Source organism: Leuresthes tenuis, unplaced genomic scaffold, assembly GCF_036924035.1.
Source record: "Leuresthes tenuis unplaced genomic scaffold, fLeuTen1.0.hap1 SCAF_12, whole genome shotgun sequence".
NCBI lineage: Eukaryota > Metazoa > Chordata > Actinopteri > Atheriniformes > Atherinopsidae > Leuresthes > Leuresthes tenuis.
The window spans coordinates 28,531,360-28,537,471 of record NW_027325366.1 but is presented as its reverse complement, the minus strand read 5'-3'; positions in this window follow the sequence as shown (position 1 = coordinate 28,537,471).

The window sequence follows — 6,112 nt, the reverse complement described above, 5'->3', positions numbered from 1 at the left end:
ATTAACTCATTAGCTATTGGGGTTATCATCAGGATTCATATCCATACCAGGTTGATGGCAATAAAATATCTGATTTCTTTGCATTTTATCTTGCTTTTAAGTCCAGCTTTAGTAAATTTACTTAAAATTAGCAGCCATTGGCAAGCAAATATGCTGAACTACAAAGGTGAGAACAGTAATCCTGCAAAGTGAAACGTCTCATTCAAGCCTCTACAAAGAGATTAGACCGAAGTAATTAAAAGCTTCTACTCACTTACTGTGCAAAAGTCTTGAGTCACCTCTCATTTCTTTATACATTTCCAGGAATATGGAAAATGTTTTCCATTATTTGTTCAAACGTGCAAACATTCATGTGAATAAAGGGGGAAATCAAAGTTTGTACAATTCTAACAAGCTTGAAAGTGAATATTTGGTCTGAGCTCCTTTATTCTCCAACTCAGCCTGAACCCTCTTCGACAAGCTTTCTGTCATTTCTTTAAGTAGTCTTCAGGAATAGTTCTCCAAACTTCTTGAAGGACATCCCAAAGCTCTTCTTTGGATGTTGGCTGCCTTTTGTTCTGTTCTCTGTCAAGATGATCCCACACTGTTTCAATAATGTTGAGGTCTGGGCTCTGGGGAGGATTCATCCCTCCATAAGACCTGTTGCCACTGATTTTCAGTCCACTTCTTGTGTCATTTGGCATAGCTCAGCCTTTTCTCCCTGTTTCCCTTCATTATGAACGGCTTCTTGACAGCCACCCTTCCATGGAGATAATTTCTGATGAGGCTTGGACCAACAGTAGATGGATCAACTGAAGGTCCAGATGCATCTCTCAGGTCCTGCGTCAGGTCTTTGCTGGAGTTTTCCTCTTTCTTAAGAACATCACTCTCAGATACTGTTACCTTGTTAGTACAAAAATATTACTCTATGTCTGTCATAAAATATGTGTCTGTATTATCTTTGGTATTTTTCATAGATGTAAGAAATGGGAACAAATTATGTGTCTTTGTGATCGGCTGCTTCACAATTTTTTTTAATTGGTTGTTTGGTTGTCTGTTATGTGTAGAAGCATAACTGGTTCATCCCTTGAGTTAGGAGCCTTTTTTATGTTTGAATGATTTATAGGTCAGTGTTAAGTGGCTTAGCAAACAAAAAACACATTTCTCTCTGTGAAAATGAGTGTAAAAGCAGCCAATGTCCCAATAAAAACTTTGAAAGACCTTCAAAAAGCCTGGGGAACTATTGCTCAGGACTACTTTAAAAGATTATAAGAAGGTCTGGCTGCTTGGAAGGAAACTTTTGCATGGTGCTGTAAATCAATATGAGCAATATTCTAGTTCTGATGTTTTTGTATAACAACGTTTGAATTGTTTTTACAGCACCTTTTGAGCTGTGACCATTTTTGCATGAACTTACTTTTCTTTCCACGCTGTCTGAGTTGTGTGGGAGTTAAACCGAACATTTTGATGTATGAGCAGTGCAAAACAAACTCAATTTTGTTATTCAGTCTATGTCATTGTATAAAGAAGTTTTAAATAACCACACAGATAAAGGCCCTCGCTGTTAGTTTCACTCAGTTGGGACAACATAAAAGGCACACTTATAGCTTTTAAAGACCAGTTATGTGCAGCGTATGCAGTACCTCTTTCCTCGGATGTTTAAGCTATAGTCCAGCTCTGCTCACAGTTCCACTGAAGGCAGATAATCCAGTTAAAACACTGGAAACCAGCTCAGTTTGAAGAGGACAAGCACACTTCTGCCCTCATCATCCTCTCTTCCAGCAGACGTCCACACTATTCTGAGACCTATTGTTGACTAAGACAGCTCCACATTAGACCAGAACAAGCCCAGTCTGACCAGTGTGAAGTCGTACCCAATGGTTTTAAACTGGACCAACTCTGCTGGAGGTGAGCTGCTGCTGTGTAACATGACACCTGCTGCTTGTCAGAGTTTCCCCGGAGCTCTGCAATGGTGACACATCTATAAAGTACATGACTGATAAAACAAGCCTTACTTTAGTATCTTAGTACTTTAGTATTCAATTTCTTAAAAATAATATGACAAATAAACTATTTGGCCTGCTAAGGTAAATTCTTCAGTACATGGAAATGATATAAATAATAAAACGTTAAAATATTTGCTGGGAAACTGATGTCTGAATAATTGGATGGTGGATATGTTTCTTAAATTTCCACAAGGGGGCGCCACATCCATACTTTTATCGTTCAGACTGTTAAAACGGCACCTGTAAAACTTATAGCAGCTAAAAAGCTGTTAAAACTGGAAATGCCAGTAATCAGAGCTTGTGTTTTCAGCCTTTAATCTGAAACAGACTAGATTTATGAACATTTGATCTTAATGGGCACAAAGTTAAAAAAAAAAAACAGGCTAATAAGACTTTTCAGGCAGTATTTACTTATTTACTTATTTTTTACTTATTCTCTTCTATATGCAATCATACACCATTGTAGAAAATAGCAAAATCAGAGTACTGGAGCCTCCTCCAGAGTGTCCACATCTGTACACATTTTAGTCGGCTTGTTATGGCTACCCACAAAAGATGACAAGAATTATCAACAGCATCAGCTGTTCCATTCACTGCTAACGCTCACATCATACAGGCCACAGTTGTCTGGTGCAGTGTGAAAACTACTGCCAATGAGATGCTGTTGGTGTTCAATCTGTTTTTTAATTTATGTGTTTTAGACAAAAGAAGGCTGCTGATTTTGACAAGAAGTAAAGAAGAGATGTCTGACTGTTGTGCATTCACATTTTTAAACTCTGTATCATAAATAGACAGTACAGATGGCGAGAGCAAAGCCAAATCAGATCTCTTTAATGCCCCTGTGAGTGTTCCTCAAACACCAGCCTCAGGGGCAAAGAACATTTTTAGCTCCACTTTCAGGCTCTGCAGCAAAATCAGTAATGGTTGTAGATTACTTTCAGTCCTTAGCAATACCGTGTGTGCACACATGTGTGTACAGCTGCAGTCTTATTTATGTTGGAAAAGATTCTGGTAGTTTCCAAGAATATTTCCACATACAAGGAGAAACAGTTTTCACTTTGGCTGAAATTACACCTTTTCATTGCCCCAACACACAAGTCTGCATGACTATCTTTGTGAGGACCCTCGTGACATAATGCATTCCCAGACACCTAAAACTGATTACGACCTGAACCCTAAAAGTGACTGGAACAGAAGATAAACAAGAAGAGGACATGCAGGATATGAGGACTGGAGATGAGTAGAAGGGAATAAAGAGATGAGAAAGGAAGTGAATGAGAAAATAAGAGGGGAAAAGGAGAAGAAAGGGGAGAGGATGAGGAGGGTAAAGGGTTTTCTGTAGCTGAGGAATGCGTGTTCACTGTGTGTGTGTTTACTTTCGTAAATGTGTGCGTGTTTGTTCCTCTGATAAGATTTTCCTGCCAACTGAGAGAGGCTTTTACGTCAGAAAAAAACACACTTACAGAGACGGAATCATGAGAACCAGCGAAAGAAAGAAGAACAGACAGAGAAGAGGAGAAGAAAAGAAAGGAGGGAAGGAAGGATGAAAGGCAAAGTGCTGATTCAGTTCTCTGCATGTTGATCCATGAGTCAGAAAACCCAGAGAGGCTGTGTGTGCGTGTGTTAGTCTGTGCGTGTGTTAGTGTGTGTGTGTTGGCTGTAACTCAACCCTTACATGTGAAGCTCCTCCAACATCTGACAACCATTACTGATATCAACACACACACACACAGTGCCACAGTTTGCTGCGTCATATTCAGTTTTAATGGACCAATAACAGAGCTGTTAATGCAACAAGCCTGCAGGGGTCAGAGGTCAACATCAGCCACTCAATCAGTTACAGGTTTCTCTCCGTCGTTCCAGTTTTAGTGACTGGTCAAGTGCCTCGTTATGGTTAAGACTTCCAGCATGTGGAGGTTTGTCAGGATGTCCAGTCTCTCACACTGTCACTGTTACAGTTCTGCTCATTGAACCTGTTGGAACCATAAGTGCTTCCAAGCAATCGCGATTAGATCATTTGAAGCTGCAGTGAAACATCTCTGTGTTCAGGCAAGTGTGTCTCAAGTCAAACAGAGCGTTTGGTGTTAGATTGGATCTGCTATGCGGTGTGACGAAACCGGGTTTGAGCATTGTTACAAAACTACAGTACCGTGCAAAAGTCCTGATCTACCCCTCATTTCTTTGTAGTTAGCTTCCAAGCAGCCAGACTTTCTTGCAATCTTTTAAAGTGGTTTTGAGCAATAGTTCTCCAGGCTTTCTGAAGGTCTTTCAAAGTTTTTCTTTGGACATTGACGGCTTTTTCATTCATTTTCAGTTCAGTACCTAACTATTTTTGGAGGAATGTCATATTTTGTCTACAAGGCCTCTTAACACTGACCTATGAATCATTCAAGCTTTAAAAAGCATCCAACTCAAGAGATGAGACAGTTCTGTGTCTACACATAACAAACAAGTTAACAAAGAACCTATTTTAAATTGTATCTTTAGGCACTTTGTTACTAGCAGCTTATGTTGAAAGATATAATTTGTTCCAATTTCTTTAGTTGCATCTATGAAAGATAACTATTTGAGAGACATTAAATAGTATTTTTCCACTAACAAGGTCAGAAATTAAAACATGTGGATGACAGAAGAAGTGGCAGACCTAAAACTATTTACAGCAGATGAACAGTATCTGAAAGTGATGTCCTTAAGAAAGAAGAAAAATCCAACAAAGACCTGAAACAGGACCTGAGAGATGCATCTGGACCTTCAGCTGATCCATCTACTGCTTTGGGATGTCCTTCAAGAAGCCTGGAGAACTATTCCTGAAGACTACTTAACGGAATGACAGAAAGCTCCTCTAAGAGGATTCAGGCTGTGTTGGAGAATAAAGGAGCTCAGACCAAATACTGACTTTCGGGCTCCTGAGGATTTGGATCATATAAACTCTGTTTTTGCCTTAAAGGTGTATTTCCTGCTGCACCTATTTCTGTTTTTTCTGGCAATGCTTGAAGAAATGAGGGATGCCTCAATTCCTTTTTATAGTACTGTACAATCACTTTCATGGTCTTCTATCAGGTTGTTTTTTTTTTTTTCTTTTCATATTTTCTAGGTGAATTTACATCCTTGAGTGTCACGATTTGTTAAAGTTGTAGTACGTAACATAACAATGAGTTACTAGAAAGAATCACTATATCATCTAAAACTGTTTCCTGTTTGTATCTAATTACTTTAATAAATAAATAATGCTTTTATTCATTGAGAGAAATAGAGGATCAAAGAGAAACAAGGCATGAATTAACCTCATCAATTAACCTGTCAAAGAAACAATAACTTGAGGAGGCAACTTGTGTAATCCCTGTTGAGTAAGTATTTGGTGATTAAATTTTGGAGGAATGTTGTTGTTTTTCTTTTCAAAGGGTAGTTTAGTCTACATAAACAGATGAAGTTTGTTGCTACCTGGTGTGTGGACAGCATTTGAGATGGTTGCTATCTCTGACTTGATTACCAGATGTCAGTAATCGTTACAACTTAAATGTCCTGAAGTAATAACATCGTGTTCCTCTAACAAATGTACTTTAAGTCTGTAATTGTCCAGGGTCTGCATGTGAGAATGCAAATGTCCATTACATTTTCTCTGGATTTTTGACTTTCTCCCGGAGCATTTACTGTGAGTAAGTTCATGAATGTTCATACTCTTTTGTACTGACCTGTATTTTGCTTTCCACTGCCTCACCAGTGTTATGGATGCATTTAAACACACCTGGTTTTGATATAAATGCCAAAACAGTCACAAGTTAGCCTCATTTATCATTCTTGCGTGCTGTAAACAAAATAGGGATTTCTGCAGTTTAATTTTTGCATCATGTCCCTCAGCCTCCGCACACTATCCAGACAGCCCTCCCTTGCATATGCTGTGAGAACACAGAATCTCAGAATCAGAGTCACATGCTCTAACTGAGCATCGTTGTGCTTTTCCCATGCTCTTGCTTTAGGGATGGGCTACCTTGTGACTGACATAGCTCTACTTCTCATTCCGATACACGACTCTAAACCTGATATTTCATGACATGTTTCAACAAATCTACAGGTGGACTCATGGTGGCTTTGTCTATCTGTTTTTATACGCACTCTGAGTTTTTAAC